This window comes from Pogona vitticeps, chromosome 1, assembly GCF_051106095.1.
Source record: "Pogona vitticeps strain Pit_001003342236 chromosome 1, PviZW2.1, whole genome shotgun sequence".
Classification (NCBI taxonomy): Eukaryota; Metazoa; Chordata; class Lepidosauria; order Squamata; family Agamidae; genus Pogona; species Pogona vitticeps.
Window position 1 is genome coordinate 128,798,947 of NC_135783.1, and position 15,433 is coordinate 128,814,379.

Below are 15,433 nucleotides of genomic sequence, written 5' to 3' on the forward strand. Positions count from 1 at the left end.
CCAATCGCGGCAGCGGAAAAGGGCGGTAAATTTAAAATTGCTCCCCAACCACCGCGATCGGACCCCCAGGAGGTCTCCAATGGTGGCGGGAAAGCCCTGGGAGACCTCCTGGGGGTCCCCCGCCACCACAATCGGAGGCAGCAGTCACCCAGCCCTGGGAGGCTTGAGCTAGCTGTGCGCTTGGCCACTCACCCTCGACCACTCGCCCCCAGCAGCGGAGTGCCAGGAGAGCTTGAGCTGGCTGGGCGCTTGGCCGCTCACCTCTGGCCGCGGCAGAGGCAGCGGAGTGCTGGGAGGCTTCGGAGGCCTCGGACTGCTAATTCCTTTTTTAAAAACACCTGTTCTGGGTGGGTTTTGGAGGGTGGGTTAGGACTGGGGGGTTATGTTTTTGTGCTATGCTGTGTTGTTTTGTTTTTGGATTTGTGTGTGTCTCTGTGTGTGTTTGTCTGTTCTGCAGTCCCAGCATGGGACTTGCTCTGTTTATTTTTATTTTTGGTATTTTTTTGAAATGCTAAAACGGATTAATCCCATTCCCGTGCATTTCAATTGGAAATGGTACTTTCACTACAAACATTTTGACTTACAAACGCCGTTCCAATACGGATTAAATTTGTAAGTCAAGGTACCACTGTATTTACCACTGGAGGCAAAGGTGTTAAAGAACAAATCCAGTTCCCCCAGTAACAGAATCCAAAAGTATCAAAGAGCTACGGCAAGCCAGCAGCTTTGAAACCTGCCGTTTTCCATGCCCTGTGACTTGAAGAGATATGATAATTCATTTGGGATTTAGACAGCAGGCAGGAGAATTATAGTTTTAACTTTCCATTTAATGGGCTTCTTTTCCTTTTCATCATGCCCAGTGTCAGTAAAATTATGTACTAAGGAGCACATTTACATCAAATATGACTCACTATTTTTAATTAGAAATGTTGGCAAAAATAATAGGGAACACGTCTTTTGGTGACATTCATTTCACAAATTATATTCAGTGGCTGCCAAAAATAATTTAAAAAATCATTCTGGTTGATGGCAGAGTATTCTATCAGAAAGAGCAGTGCTTGGCAAAGTTACTTTTTAGGATTATAGCTCCCATCCCAGGACAATTCAGGCATTGTAGTCCAAGAAAGTACCTTTGCCAAGTAAAATAGTTCTCGTTTACCACATTTTGAGGACTTTTGCTATTGGAATGTACTTTTACGTGACACTAGTTAGAATATAGTGACCTGTACTGTTGTATATGGGGAACAATGGCCCCAACTGGAAGCCACTTCGTGTTGCAGGCATGCAGTTAACCACATCCTTTTCTTAGGATCTTTTGTATCCCAAAGAGAGTAAACATCCTTAAACCAAAATTATGTGATCTGGGGAGGGTGGGGAGAGCACCTGCAAGAATATCATCTGGGATGAGATAAGCATGCTCACTAGATACTCAAGTTGCAGTCTATCCACACAACAGTGTTGCTCCAGGCATTCCTTGGGTTTTTCTTGCTGATCTGAACTGTTTCAAACTGTGGTTGTTATGTACCGTAAGGGGATAAACTGTGGTTGTTATGTACCGTAAGGGGATAAAATGCACCCTTGTCCGACTCCGTTGCCTATAGGAAACCATTCTCTCTTTCCATATTCTAGCCTAATGAGGTTTAGGAGAGCTTTTACTCTGGCAAGGTTTGCTGCCCTCCCCTCTGCTATGCTTGAAGGGAAGTACAAGAATGTCCCACTTGCTAAGAGGCTGTGTTCTTGCTCTCTTGGCAAGGTTGAGTCCATGGACCATATGTTTTTCCAGTGCTCGTATTATGCAGTAGCATGAAATCAGATTATAACCCCATTGATTGAAAACATCCCTGGCTGATAAGAGAAAACTAGACATGAGTATCTCCTCTCGGACAGGCATAGTAAGATATCATACAAGGCAGCTGGGTTCTGTCTGGCGATTCTCAAGTTTCAGAAATTTCCCCATATTTGACTCTGGTGGTATGGAGGGTTTTGAATTGCTTGTATACCTGTTTGTTTTATATCTGTGTTTGATGTTTTTATGTATTGCAGAGACTGTGTGGATCTGGGCTGTCCATTTCTCTGTTTGATAGGTCTAAGGACTGCAAATAAAGAATCGATTCTATCCTAATGATAGTTTATTCACCACAATACAAATTATGCATCAGGACAATCAAGTGCTGAGGCACACCAATTTCTTTCAGAACAACCCATCATTTATCGTGATCTACACAGTCAAAGGCTTTGCTGTAGTCTATAAAGCACAGATTGATGTTGTTCTGAAACTCCTTGGTGTGCCCCAGTACCCTGTGGATATTTCCAGTGTGATCTCGAGTGCCTCTTCCTTTTCAAAATCCAGCTTGAACATCAGGCACTTCTTGTTCTATATAAGGTAAAGGCCTTTGCTGCAACACCTTGAGCATCACTTTGCTTATATGGGAAATTAAAACAATGGTCTTGTAGTTACTGCGCTCTTTGTCATCTCCTTTCTTAGGAACTGGAATATATATTGAGCATTTCTAGTCTGTGAGCCCTTTTTTTTGTTTTCCTATATTTATTGGCATATTCTTGTTAGGATTTTGACAGATTCAGTCCCTATGGCTTGCAATAGTTCTATCTATTTTGAATTGATCACAGTGATACTTGCTTTCAAAGTGTGAAGACAAGTGTTTCTGGATGTACAAATACCCCTTGTCCACAGAGGTCTTCAATTGCCCCCGCAAAGTTTCATCCCACACTTTTATTGTTCTCCCCACTTGCCTATCTTTGGTGCTTTATTTCTACCCAGTTTATCCTCCTCCTGCTCATGATCTGTTTTAATCACTTATATACAGTACTAGCGCTGTATAAGGCATTACTTACTTTGACCAGGGAAATGTTGCTGCTTCCAAATTTATTCCCATTTCTGCAAGCAATTGCAAAAAGGGAGATGGAAAATGGAAACAAGAGAAGGATCATTGTATGCAAACAAAACAGATGGGAATGGTGACTCGTGGAAACAGACCCACAAAGAAACATCACCTCACCACACCCACCCACAAACAGCACAGAACAACTAAGTCCATGTGAGCAAATTGTGCACCGGTGCAAAGGTGAATAATGAAACGCAAAAACTGTAAAAAACAAAACACAAAAGCTGGAAACCAGAAAAGAAAGATTACGTTTGGACTAGTCTCAGGCTTGCATCATGTGGGGTGATTCAAACAGCACTGGCCAACATGGCTCAGCAAATGCTCAATATGGATGAGGTCTTTCTTTCTTGTTTTTTTTTTTAAAAAATAGAATCATGATGTGATCAATGTATGCATAGAGAAGCCTATTATGTTATTGTTTAAATAAACTGTGAAATGCTTCCTTTAAACCAGCCATTCTCAAACGTTCCTTGGCCACGGCCATAAACACAATATGAGAGAAATATAGGCTGAATTAGGATTGTTTCAGTTGTGTAACGAATCTTGCAAGGTGATGTATGACAAGTTGTTTCCAGTCTGTGGGCCCCTCCAATGTGCAAGGGCCCTCCAGGGGGCCATATGGCCCTTGTTCAGAATGGCTGCTTCAAAATATGCTAACATTTTGTACAGAAAAACGGCACTTGCTTTCAAGGAAATCCACTGAACAACAGAAGAAAGCTCTATTTCATTGCTGTAATTATGCTGGTAGTGGGATTTAAATGAGTATAAAATGTGAACTTGCTCATTAAACCAAGATTGGCATTTTTTGTGTTTTATTGCTTTTCCTTTAACATATCAGGAGATGTAAAAGTATCCATAAAATATGAAATGGCAGGGGGAAGGAGGAAAACTTTTACTGTGTTTTCCACATTAGAAAACAGACGGAAGGTGTATTAACAGCAGCAGCTTATGGTCTGAGCTCTTGTCATTTGGGGGGTTAGGTACCCCCTGCATCTGTCACAAGCTGCCTATGGACAGAGGATGATTACACCTAGGTTCTAAAGTTACCTGGTTGCATGACTGACATTTCCATAAAAATGCAAGATCCCCCCCCCCAATAAATAATTAAAAAGATTGACTCTAGCAAACACACAGCTTGGAAAACATAGTTTTTGACAAAAATCCCCCAAATTCTCCCAATTCTTGGATTTATAGTCTGAAAAAGAGAGAGAAAAGGAAGAAGAAGAAGAAGAAGAAGAAGAAGAAGAAGAAGAAGAAGAAGAAGAAGAAGAAGAAGAAGAAGAAGAAGAAGAAGTAATACTGCGTTCTCTTGGTAAAATATATAGCATTGGATGTAAGCTTAAATCTTCCATATGAGCAGAGATGAGTCTGGAGATTCCTGTATTTGTATAGGAAATACATATGAGCAAGGAAAAAAAATCTTAATTGTGTGTAGACCGTTCCCAGGAGGAAGACTCTTCTCTTCTTCAGAACTGTCCCTGCTTGTGAAGAGAAACAAATAAGAACGTTATTTGCTCCTCTCTATCTATGTGGAGAATGCAGGATAAAGTAACAACTGAATTTAGCCACAATGTCTGAAGCATCCATTTTTGCTGAACCAACCATAACTTCATATCTAAAGAGATCTGAGGTACCGACGCTAGGCAGATTTCTGTTTTTCACCAGCACCATGTAGTTCACTTCTTCATTAAACTCCATTCTCATTTCATGATTATGAATTCTAGTGCTTTTGTTGAGATGCAGCTTAAACATGTTGCACACCATCAAACCTTCGGTCAACTCAGGGTCAGGCTAGATGGGATTGCTTCTTTACAGAGCTGGCTGTTAATGTGATGATGACCTGTGAGCTTAATTGGGTACACACCTACCATAGGTACTGTGTGCCTTCCTCCAGTAATGTAAGGCAATGTGAATCCACAAATCCAACTGATGAGGCAGGAAATTTGCTCTGGCCTTGATCGTGAACCTTAAAAGGGCTATTCAAAATGCTGACCATATTGGGGGTTGGGTGGGGTACAGGACTGAGCCCCTGTAAACATCAGCTTAGGGCCCAGAGCAGAATCACTGCCTCACTGATATCAGAGTTTCCAGCCTCTGCTAAGTAGGGAGAAAGGCTTCTTCAGATGAATGGACATGAATGCTTTGTCTCTCCGTGGAGAGAAATGGCTGGTACATGGCTGTGTGCATACCCCCCCCATGTGAGCATATCTGAGGGCCACTGGCAGAAAGGAAGACAGGAACAATAGCCCCATTGACCTCCACGACTATTCTTACTCTCCTGTTCATGGCAGTGGAATCCATGGGGTGATGGGTTGTGTGTTCTACCTTTCCCACTCCAGTTCTAAATAGACATTTCAGATCTTCCTCATTTATACATCTCAGCAGGATTTCTTTTGTGGTGGCCAGCTGGAATGAAAATCCTTCATTCTCAACAACTTTACTGAGGCAGGGGTTAAAGCAATCATTTTAAATGCCAGGCCTTTTTTATATAGAATAAACCCCAATCAGTAGAAGGAAATATAAATATATTGCATCCCACAGCTAAATACTCAGGACTGCATGGCTTTTAGGTTGCAATCCTACACCCACAAAACTTAGAGCAAACTCCCCTGCTCTTAACATGTACAGGGTTTATCTGGTCTGTTTCAAAGTTTTCATACCGAAATGGAACTGTTAATTTTCCTATAAGCAGGGCAAATGGTCCCTTAAAGAGGCAAACACAGGACTGTGAAGAATATTTGAACATCATTACTACGGCTTCATCAAAATTTAGTACCATTCCTATGAAATGTTATTAATTACATTACCTCAGCTGAGACTTATTACTGCCCAGCCAGGGAGTGTCTAATTAATATTTCCCAACTATATATAGCTCTCTGTTCCTACACTTAGCAACACCAGTGCCATTTATTTATTTATTTGCGTCACAATGAAAAAAAAAACACGCTTCATGTCATTTTAATTTTTGCAAAAACCACATTCCTGTAATTTGGTTGAAGCAAGGCCTCAGAACGCTTTGCCATTTCCATTTAGCAGCTGTCATTTCTTGTGCTAAATACTATGGAACTTGATGGCTTATTTGATACCTGTATCAATCTTAATTTATTCTCATAATTTCCTCTGACAAATCTGTTGATGCCATTGACATCCTCCCCATCAATCATTCCCAAAGAGCCAAGGTTATTTTGACATTTCCAATGCCCATAATTCACAGGGGCAAGACACAGGCCCCATCCTCCTGTCTTTTACTCTTCATCATGTTCAATATCTGTCCTTTACTTATTCGCCTGTAGGCTGATGGTCCTCATTATATCGTGCTTTGACTAATGTAGCACATTGCTTTCTTGCTTTGCAGGCTTGGACGCTGCCCCACTCCACATCAAATGTATTGCAGCCAAGACATTCATCTTCCTGGATCTATTAATCTGTCATTTCCCCCATCCATTTCATCTATGCAAGAAGATACTAACAAGGTAGACGTCCAGAAGGCAACAAGGCATACAGCTGGAAAGGCCCTGAAAACATCAGTGAACATAAATGTCAATGAAGAGGGGAGGAGGGATGTTGAAGGTCTCCTATGCTTTTTCAGGCCCATAGGCCTTACTAGATTTTACCTAGATTCAGATTCAGCTAGCCTGTCTCTCGGGGCTTGATCACATCTGGCAAAAGTACATCTGGCCATTTTTAAAGATTGTTTCTTAAATTTCCAAGCACATGATGCATGGCCAAGATCAACTCATTTTCCTGGCCAGTGGTTTATTTCCAGTTTATCTCCCCCTTGCAGTAGAGTTGTTTTCTTTTGTACCAATAATGAATTGCTTCATTCCTTATAGTTTTAGCCTGTGTAAATGTTGCTGTCAATTTGTTTCCTTTACAAAGGCATTGGATTTCTGGGAGCTGCAGCCACTTTATGGCCACTATGCTTGTACTCTAATTTTTAAAAATATATATATTGAAAAATCGGCAGTAACAGCCGCTGCTGCTAGCAAAAACAAAAGGAATACATTGCTCAGAAGGAAATAGCTGGAAGGATGCAGCCTCCCCCCCCCCCCTTTGTGGATGAAAGAGGGCTTGAACAGAGACATTTCCTGCTTTGAATTGTAAATAAAGGAGTGTTGCATCTCCTCTCTTTTTTAAAAATTCTGCTCTTCACAATACTTTCCATCAGAACCTGCCTGCTCACTAAGACAATAAGAGCAATTCATTCTATGTTCCCAGCCAACATCTGACATGTGGTTGGCTGGGGCATAGGAACAGGCCATCTCTAGGAAATAGAGATCCCTAGCCTAAAGAGCTATCAAAGAAAGGCATACATTTGCTATCCATCACAGAGCTTGCAGGTACAGTATGCTGATTTTAGTTGTCCATGGCATGTTTTACCTTTTACCTCTTGTGATCTTTACTGTAGTCCCATAAAGGGGCTTTTAACAGAATCATAGAATAGCTGAGTTGGAAGGTGTTATAAAGCCATCCAGTCCACCCCCTGCTTGATGCAGGAATCCAGGTCAAAGCAGATCTGACACAAGGTTGTCCAATTTTCTCTTGAATGCCTTCAGTGTTCAAGGTAATTGGTCCCATTGTCATACTGCTCTAACAGTTGAGAAGATTTTCCTGATATTCAGCCTAAATTTGGCTTCCTCTAGCTTGAGCCCATCATTTAGCGTCCAGTGCTCTGGGATGTTTGAGAACAGATGCTGCCTCTCTGTAGGACTGCCCTTCAGGTACTTGAAAAGTGTCATCATTTGGAGTATCATTGAGCTGGCCTCAACACCTTCGGGATGAACATGTTTCAGAGACACCTAGGATGGTCAGGTCAGCTGCATCCTGTTCTCTGAGATTTGAATGATGAAACCTGAAACCAAGGGAAAGCCCTTGTGATGGGGCAGAGCGTGCAAGCATCTGGAGAGGGTTAGAACTGGTCCCCAGCTATAGAAACAGACACAAGACATCCCACTCTCTACCAAGCCCTAAAGTGCATGACGGGTCTATGTGAATGTATGTGAATACCTGATTTCACCCCAGTCTCCTACTCTAGCTCCTGGCTTTTGGCATACCAGCATTGTGCAAGAACAAGACACATACAAACACCTTTGTGCAGAGACAGCTGGAGATGGGTAGAGTGAAGCAGTTAGGTTTTAAAAGCCAACTCAAGGTACTTCCTCCTCCTCCAGGACTACTCACTCTCCATTTTGTCTTGCACCTAGAGACCCAGAGAAGCATGGCAGTTCCCTGACACTTCAGCCCATCCCCTAGACTGGTGGTTCCCAACCTTGGGTAACCCAGGTGTTCTTGGGCTGCAACTCCCAAAAATCTTGGCCACCAGAGTTGGTGGTGAAGGCTTCTGAGAACTGCAGTCTAAGAACACCTGCGTTACCCAAGGTTGGGAAGCATTGCCCTAGACATGCAGACTTTACGGTGTGCCTTGTGAGAAGCCAGGGGCCTGGACAGAATGAACGCATGATCTACCCCAACCTGACTCTTCATGTGTTCTCAAGTTTCCAGGAACAGCTAATTTGATGGAGATGAAATTAGTCCCAAACAGCTCTGTACTCATAGATTGTTCCATTGAGGCATCTGTTTTGTCTTGGGCTGAATGAACTGCAACAGTGAAAACATCTTAATTGTTTGTTGCAGAGCACATTAGAATTCTGCCTGCAAAGTGGAAATGCTCCAGGGATTTGGATTGTTGTGGGAGAAGTGAAGAACAGCCGCAGTGGAAGAGCCAAAGACAGGATCAAAACGTTCAATGCTGGTTTCTCATTATTTGATCTGAGACAATACGTGGAAGTTTGGAGGGAAAAACCCCCAAGGCACCCAAAGATGCCAGCATGCTTCTAGTTTTACGACCCAGTCTATTATTCCATAAAAAGATAGTTTGTTCAACTTTGTCCACATAACTTTAGTTATGTCCTGGAGGGGGATATAATTCAGCTTGTGATACACTGGGCTGTTACTTTGCTCGGCACATATCTTGATAATTGCCCATCTCTTGACCACAGCGCTTGAGACGGAAAATACACCTAAATGGTTCATATTTCATTCAGTGGAAGGCTGCAAGGGCTTTTTCCAAGCCCTCTTTTACCCTTACAAAGAAAAATAAAGTAAAATGTCTAGATTAATTTTCAGAATGGATGCGGCTGCCACCAGCATTTTGCTTAGCAGCTGTGGCATCGGAGTCCAATTACCCTCAGTTCCAAATGTTCATGTTGATCAAGCTTTAATTCATATAATCAAATGTTACTTTCATTTTGAATGACAAACGGAAAAAGCCTCTGCCTGAGTAACTGTAAGCTGGTGTCATTCATACATCAACGCTTTGTGTGGGTCGAGGGCATTTTTCGTGACAGACCATTGATCTAAAGGCCAATCAAGGCCTATCCAGCCCTATTAAACAGCTTGCTGACACAGAGCCACCTCTTGTGAATCAGAGATGCTTCCACGCCAGAGACTTTATACCATCAGTGCTGGCCTGAAACATTCCCCTGCCTGAGGCAAAGCAGCAAAACGATGTCCATCCCGATTTCTAATGTCAAGGTTTGGAAAACAAAGTCTTACAAATATCTCTCATTTCCCCTGGCAGGGGGGAAAAATACAATCATAACAAATTCAATAACATTAAAATGTTATGACATATTTAAAAGCTGTTGCCTAAGGCAGTCACCTCACTCTGCTTAACGGCAGGACCAGCCACGTACGCTCTCAACAGCTGCAAGCAAGCTGTTCAGCTTTTGGAAATCACAGACCACCACAAGGGCTTTTTCAGAAAGGTAGCATGTAAAATCTCATGAGAAGACACCTTGGAAAAGACCCTGATGTTGGGAAAGTGTGAGGGCAAGAGGAGAAGGGGACGACAGAGGACGAGATGGTTGGACAGTGTCACTGAAGCCACCAACATGAATTTGACCCAACTCTGGGAGGCAGTGGAAGACAGGAGGGCCTGGCGTGCTCTGGTCCATGGGGTCACGAAGAGTCAGAGACGACTTAATGACTAAACAACAACAAATCATGTAAAAGAAATAAACAAAAGAATTAACCCTTGAGGCAATGGTTGTTGAAGTCACTAGGCTCAGGCCCAGACAATAGGGGCTGTAGACGCTGAAGGAATTGAAGCTTCGCCTTTGAAAGGCTGGAAGAAAACATCTCCCAAGCCTTCATGTAGAGGGAGTTCCACAACTGGGATGAATCTGGAAAGCAGGCTCTAGATCAGGAATGGAGAATATTTGGTGCTCCCAAGGTTTTGGACTCATCTCCCAGAAGCTCCATCCAGCATGGCTAATGTACGAGCGTCTGGGTCCTCTAGTCCCAAATCTGGAAGATGAAAGGTCCTCCATCACTGCTCTAGATCTTGTAATAATGACAACAAGAAGAATGGACTTCATCTTCATAATGATTTTGTCCACAGTTTTATCCTACTTTAGACATAATGCTGTCTATTCAGTTGGGGAAGAAGACACGGGGGGGGGGGGAGGTCTGTTCTTTCTCTAATGCTGACTGTGGCCCAAAGAAACATTTGATACAGTGAGTGCCTTTTTGCCTTGGCTCTAACTCAAGCAGCTTTCAAACCAAGGTCAGATTTGTAGTTCAGCATCACGTTCCCAAGAGCACCGCTCTGAAGCAGCCACAGGAGGTAGCCTCATTATAGAGCCTCATGATTAATGAGAACCGCAAAGGGTGACTGGAGGATTGTCGGAGGTTGGTTGTGGCTTAATTAACTGTGACATCACCTGTAAAAATGTGCAAGATAGGTGCTGGTGTTTGAAATCTGCAGCTTGCTTTAAGGCTTTGGTTCAGCCTTAGACTGAGGTGGGCCTACAGCTGTTCTTCAAGCACATCTGCGACCATCCTTCACTACAGCTTGCTGGGTAGATACACGTTCTCCACACCTGCCCAATGTTCAGGATTCAGGATGACCCGTTGTCAGGGCAGGCAGCAGTCTAAGATGAACTGGGAGCCAAATAAGATGCAGCCATCAGGAATAAAAAGTAAACAGGGAATCGTGAAGCCAGCCAGGAAGCAGGGGCAGGAGGACCAGAGGCAGTGCTATGCCTTGACATGTTGCTGTCCAAGGTGAAGAAAGACAAGATGGCACTGCATGGGTAGCTGAATCTAAGTAGAGTCATGTCATTGGGGCAGCATCCTGCACCACACCAAAGAGCACCATGTGAGCTTAGGGCAGGCACGGTGTCATGGGCATGACCATCTGGTATGGTATGGCTGGTTCCTTGAAGCTGCAGGAGTGCCCATGGTGAGGCTTGGGTTTATGGAGGAATGGGAGGTAGACTGATGTGGGGGGGGGGGGGACTGTTGGCCAACACGGTGGATTGGGAGGTGTGAGAGGCTCAGGAGATGCTGCTGCCACCTCTCAAATCAATGGCTGTCTGGGAGATGGCCCGCAGGCATGATCCCGAGACTGGAGATTGGGTGAAGCTGCTGGTGCCACCAGAGGAAGGTCCAGCATGACCAGGGAAGGTGCCAAGAGGCCAGAAGGCTTGAGAACCAGCATCAAGTCCACTGTCAAAAGAAACATGAGGGCACGCAGCTCCATCAGAGAAACCTTACAACGATCCTTCCCTGGAGCCCTGAGAGGTTCCGCGTCCTGCTCCTCCCTGCCCTCTGCTCCACTATGTTGGAGAGGCAAGCGAAGTCCACATGGTGTTCGGATGGGCTGCTCATGAGGATTACTGCACCTATGGGCTGGCAACCACCAGCAGGGACCAAGTGTAGGGGCAGAGGCAGGAGCCTGGCCCACTTGCAAGAGGCTCTTGGCCTGATGGAGGAGGTGGGGTCTCACACCTCCAGTAAAAACTATGCATGGGGCAATGCCCTGAGGTCCAAGGGAGTGAAGCTAACTCCCTGGCACCCAAAGTTACTTGCTTTCTGTTAATGGCTCTGTCGGCTCTTCAAACATTCTGTTGCTCAACAAAAGAGCTTGTTTCTGCAACTGTTCTTGGTGTCATGATGGAAGAGGCTGCTTGGGGTGCTCACACTGCCATAACATCATGATCGTAGACATGTAAGAGATTTTGAACCATCTGCAATTACCTTGTCCTCTGCTTCCTGCCTTTCTCCAATGCAAGATCAGCCCTCATCACCATTTCACTGTTTTTTTTTTTTAAGTAGCCCAAGTATAAATCAGCAACCAGATTAAGTGTACAAGGAATTCAGCAATCCTGGTCATCACTTGGCGGCAACAACATCAAGTCAATGCTCCTTCAAAGGAAGTCTGTTTGGCCCCATAATCTGCTTGCTTTCCCCAGAAATCTTTTCCCAATATGATTTTTGGCATGCTGCCTCTTGAGCTTATTTCATTGTTACTGTGCCAAAGGCCAGATTGCTTGTTACTGTGTTTTAATGTAAAGCAAAGCGAAGTCTGCTGCTTATACACTACCCCATAACGCTTAAAGCACTTTCTGGGTAATTTATAATGTAATTATGCAGGCTACACATTGCCCCTCCACCATTAAGCTGGATACTCAGTTCACTGACCTCAGAAGGATGGAAGGCTGACTCAACCTCAAGCCAGCTACCTGAGCTCATTGGGATCTAGCTGAGCTCTGGAGCAGAGTCTTGACTGCAGTACTGAAGTTTAACCACTGTGCCAAGAGGTTCCTTGTGCAAGTTTACTAAGTTAAGGTTGATGTTTACATTTTTTTTTAATGGGTGGATTTTTAGAATCATGTTATTTGCCACATTTATCATTTCAGCAGAAAGGTGAAATGTCAAAGAATGATGAATGCAAGGATGCCTCCCTCAATCCAATTGACTTACCTGTATAAAATTGTCACAGATAAGGCTGTTCTATTAGCATGGGCAGCCTAGGGACTAAAAGGGGATGTGCCTCATCTCACAGTGATGGGTGAAGTATAACACCTCATGGCTTGGATCGTAGACAGCTGGTATCCATTAGTCTTCCACATCATGATTTAACAGGTAGATTGTAAAAATGAGGTGATTTGGGGCGAAGTTTTTCCATCTAAACTTCCATAATTTTCAATTTACATTGGTGACCTAAGAAAATACACTGACCATTACATTGAGTGTATCCCCTTACATCTCTTAATACACTGAAGAACATGCTACAGGAGTCATCTGTCAAAAAGAACTGGGCTCTAAAATGATTATCAGTTAATTACTGCCAAAATGAAAACCACTGCTATTCCCCTTGGGCAGTTTTTGATCAATTTACTAGTTCCTTTCAAAAATGTATGCGAAAAGAGAGAGAGAGAGAGAGAGAAAGGAGGAGGAATCAGGAGAAAATAGAAACAATTCCCTCATGCCCTGTAAAAAGCCTGGCTTTTTGCAGTTCCTGAAATCCATGTCAAATTCAATCAGAAAAGTTGAGGGGAAATGGAACTAAACTGACTGTTTATGTGCCCTACAACTGCAGCTGGTTAATTAAGTCAGGCAGAGGAGGTCAAAGTTCAGCTTTGTACGCTATCCCAGACTCCTTTTGCAAATTTGTTTTTGTATTTCTAGGTGAAAAAGCAGGAGAGCTCACACTGAATGATCAGAAGAAGGGGTTGGGCTTCCGTAGCAATTGTAGTTGGGGCGGGAAGGGCAGAGCTGAGCATTCCTAACGCATTAAAATTAAATTATGCTGTCAACAGCAAGATGTTACGTCATCAGATAAATTCATCATGTTAGTAATGATTTGTGATTTACTTTTGATTTTTTTTTTTAAAAAAACCCAGCCTCCCATCCAAGTCACTGAAGGCAGAAAAGCCTGCTTAGCTAAAGCATGACCTGCCTTGTGACATGACAGTTTAGACCATGTCACAGTCATACTGAAGCTTTGTTTCAGACTTCTTCAGCAGAGTATTTGTAAGCTGGTAATATTATCTATGGCTATGAAATAAACTTGCTGCAGATTGAGTTGTGAAGCAACACCGAAGGTCCCTGTTTAGGTACAAGGGTTGTGAATCCGTGTGTGTTTCGCCCTTGGAAGTGTGGGTGAAGCATTTCTCCATCGTTCTCCTCACCAGTCAGGTTGGCAAGGAATATTTAGGAACTTGGAACATGATAATCATGTTTTGAGCAAATTGCCCCTTTTTGTGCAAAATTGCGTGATTTGTATAAATTTGTGTGAAACTACAACAACTTTATTTCATGGACATTTATCAATGTGAAGCATTGAATGAGTTGTTTGCATCTTTCTCAACAAATCACTCGGTCCTTCTGTGCTTGATCTATGTGTGTGTGTGTGTGTTCACGTGCTCAAGTGAGTATGTGTTGCTTCTTAAGAAACTTTGCATAAATATTGGTCATGCAAAATTGGGGACAGCTTGTCTGACTCTAGATTAGAAGTGAACAACATGGAGGTGTTTGAAAAAAAAATCTGTGTTTTGTCAAGTGAAAGAATATAGGACATTTAGCCAGTTTTCTTCACATCTCTATTAGGTACATAATTCGCCATCTGGCCAATTCTGTGGAAGATGTGCACATGGGGGAAAAGTGTGTTGCTCATAGGCCATTCCATAGTGCTTAAAGTACTCTCAGTGTGGTTTAAAAGTTAATTATGCAGGCTACACACTGCCCCCCCCCCCAGCAAGTTGGGTACTCATTTTACCAACCTCGGAATGATAGAAGGCTGGAAACAGACTTCCTATGCACACAACATGGCTCTCTTGGCTAGATGAGGGAGAGACCTATGTGGAACACTTTTCCCAGGCTAGCACATTTTCGAGACAATAATGGCAAAAATGCTATCACTCTGTGTCAGAAACAGTTGGTCCCAGAGAATTCCCATGGAAGTTTTGTTCATATTAATTTCAGCTCTCTGGGACAGGGCAAACAGTGATATTTCTACCGTTCATATGAAATGCCAGCCTCCAGATAAGTGTTATGGCTGGATTGTACAAAGCCTTTGCAGCTGACCGGCAGTGCAAATACAGATAACGTTCTCAGCCCTGCTGATAAGGGTTGGAAGCTTCAGAGCTATTGACTTACCTTCCAAGTGAACTCATTTCTGTGGCGGCTTGGCATGGTAAATGAGGAGACAAAGGATCTGAGAACCATTACAGTAACAGGGGCTGTCATTAAGAGAAGTTCATCTCCCAGTTGCTCCCTTTCTGGGTGAGCTCAATGGAATTAGGGCTGCTTTTACCAACACCAAAAGTAAATAATGGTTGGGAATGCATTTCTGATGTCCACAGCAAGCTTCCCGTCCTTTCTATTTACGAACCATATATTTAGATTTTTCAGAACTAAGATGTCACACAGCAAATGGATTTATACAGAAACACAGCCATACGTGAAGAAGCACACACAGAGAGACACACGCAAAAATGCTTGGTCCTCTTATCACAGGCTGTAATTCATTATTCCAATTCCGACCAGAGCTTAGAACGTTATGAGTATTTGTTTGTTTTTAATGAACCAATAGCATTACTCATTCCTATGGTTATCCCAGTCAAGCTGGATAGCTCAGTGGTTTAGATATCTGGCTGAAAAGCCAGAGGTTGGGAGTTCAATTCCCCACTGGGCCTTCTGTGAGTAGAGCCAGCCTGTGTGGCCTTGAGCCAGCTGCACAG

The 15,433-nt window shown here is 43.3% G+C and overlaps 1 long non-coding RNA gene across 1 annotated transcript in view; it reads left to right on the forward strand.

The window, feature by feature from the left end:
• Positions 1–10,578, forward strand: part of LOC144587687 (uncharacterized) — a 33,519-nt gene extending 22,941 nt beyond the window's left edge. Inside the window, exon 2 of the long non-coding RNA XR_013542850.1 lies at positions 6,259–10,578. This is a non-coding gene — a long non-coding RNA (uncharacterized LOC144587687). The remainder of the gene's footprint in view (positions 1–6,258) is intronic.
• Positions 10,579–15,433: the final 4,855 nt, after the last annotated feature.